Source organism: Echinops telfairi, unplaced genomic scaffold, assembly GCF_000313985.2.
Source record: "Echinops telfairi isolate 266 unplaced genomic scaffold, ASM31398v2 ScPeMD7_3533;HRSCAF=4204_0, whole genome shotgun sequence".
NCBI classification, from domain to species: Eukaryota; Metazoa; Chordata; class Mammalia; order Afrosoricida; family Tenrecidae; genus Echinops; species Echinops telfairi.
This window is the reverse complement of record NW_022107431.1, coordinates 62773752-62776352: the sequence shown is the minus strand read 5'-3', so window position 1 is coordinate 62776352 and position 2601 is coordinate 62773752.

Sequence of the window (2601 nt, the reverse complement as noted above, 5' to 3'; positions counted from 1 at the left end):
ATTGTGCTAACCTTATCATTTAAATCAATATACATATTCCTTTAACATTGAGTGTACAGTTTAAAATAACTGTGCCCCAAATGAATTAATAATAATTTTCCTTTCCTGGCAATGTGCCCAGTTCTACATAAGGACTATTTTCATATTTTTATTTTAAAACTTCAATTATTCACTACTTTAGCAGGTGTTTAGTACCAGTAAAAGAGATAGAGAATTTTGTTTTAGATACACATCCTAAGGGGGAAAAATAAAAGTCCTTCCTAAGGTTGTTATTCTATAAGCTTTAGAAACTTTATTTGCACAGCAAATCAATGTGTTTTTAAAAAAGCATCCATAGGAATGGCTAGAGTAGAAATTGTCAAAAAAGAAAGGAAATAAAACTTGGTCATATGAAGATTCATTATTATAAAAAATGTTCTTATAGAAAATTGCAACTATAATTTTATTTTTAAGTCTTCATAAAGCATATAAAATGAGAGAATATTTCGTGTTTTAGTAGAAAATGAAGAAGTTAATATTTTTGTTTATCTTTACATTAGTTGTTTGGTTTAAATTTCCCTTTATTCTTTCTAAATGTTCTTAGTAGTCTAACAACAAGAAATCCAAATACATTATTACCATTCAATTTTCTTTTTGGTAAATAATACACCATTCTATATTTCATACTAGAATTAGCTAAAAATAATATTTCAATTAATTAATTTAAATGATACTTTTACAACATATCAACTCGCTTATCTAATCAGAATATAAAAAGCTAGCATTTATTGATGTGGCCGAGGGGGGTTTGAGTGGAGAACCAAAGCCCATTTGTAGAAAATTGGCCATTCCCTCATAGAAGGGTCACAAGAAAGGGAAGAGCTAGCCAGGGTGCAGTATTGCACCTACGAAACACCCAACATTCCTCTAGTGCTTTACTGCTTCCTGAGCCCCATTATCATGATCCCAGTTCTACGTTACAAATCTGGCTATACCAGAATATGTACACTGGTACAGAAAAGAGCTCTCAACACATGGAATCCAGGACAGATCAACCCCTCAGGAACAATATGGGAGTAGTGATACCATGAGGGTAGGGGGAAGATGGGGGAGAAGAGGAAGAAAGGGGGAACCAATTGCAATGTTCGACGTATAACACCCCCGCCCAAGAGGCATGAAAACCAGAAATGTGGGTGAAGGGAGACAGAGGATGGTATAAATATGAAAATAATAAGTTCTAATTTACCAAGGGTTCACGAGGGTGGGAGGGCTGTGGAGGGAGGGAATAAAGAGGAACTGATACCAAGGGCTCCTGTAGAAAGATGTTTTGAAAATGATAATGGCAACATATGCACAAATGTGCTTGACACAATGGATGGATGGATCGTTATAAGAGCTGTAAGAGCCCTCAAAATGATTTATGATTTTTTAAAAGTTAGTATGATATGTTGTTATTTAAAACTATTCCTATGTATCACTTTTATATTAATACTAGATATTTCTCAAAAATACTTGCTTTTATGTTTATAAATATAAAAATACAAAAATATGAGAAAACAAATTAAATAACTCCTAATCCCTAAACTAACAGTCAGCATTGGTGTGTGTACTTATTTATTGACCACTTTGGATTGTACTATATTTTTCAAGTCTTTTTTTATTAACATGATATTCTAAATATTTCACTAAATCTATTTTACACATGGCATAATGGGTGTAAATTTTCCTATAGTATAAATAAGTTCTAATTTATGTAGTTATTTCCTTATAGTTCATGTTTAAATTCTTTATATTAGGTTCCCAGATAAATTAGAATAGTCTTAGAGAAATTCTCATTTGTGTTTTCAGATAATTTACAAATAGATCATTTAACTTTCAAAACTCAATGCCATCAAGTCAGTTCTGATTTATAGAGACATCAGAGGGGAACTGTTGATCAAATGGTGTGTATGCTATGTTAATCATGGAAAATATTCCTAAATTACTTTTCAGACAAGTTGTACTGATTTATTTTTCCACTAGAAGTTTTAATGTACCTGTCCAAAGTTGTCATTATTTTATACTCTCATGCATAGATTAAATAAAGCTTTTACAATGTATATCAATTCTTAATTTATTACAAAAGGGTCAATTGTATAAGTAAGCTCTAAATTAAGGGTGATAAGTAAGCCAATTTCAATTTAGACAAATTTTATTTCATTTCTGGGGTCCCCTTTAAAAGCAATATAGATCAAATTCATCCTTTGTGTAAGACATGAATTGCCTGTTTATCTGTTTATTCACTGAACCAGCCAATAGCTATCCATTAAGTTCCTACTATGTATCAGGAAATTATTACAGATTCTGTTGCTATCAAGTTAGGCATTATGGGTAATACAAAGTTAGAAGACATGGTAGAAACTTCTCCTATCTTGATCTTTGTATGTGCCTTAGTGCATAAAAGACTCTGAGTAGTACAAATAGTTAAATGCTCAATCACTGATGGAAAGGTTCGAACCCACTGGTAAATCAGAGGACAATCCTGGAAATTGCTACTGAAAGATTACAGCCTTAATAACTCAATAGAACCAGAGCACACAAGAACAGATGACGGGGGAGGAGGAGAGACTGGAGCACATCCTG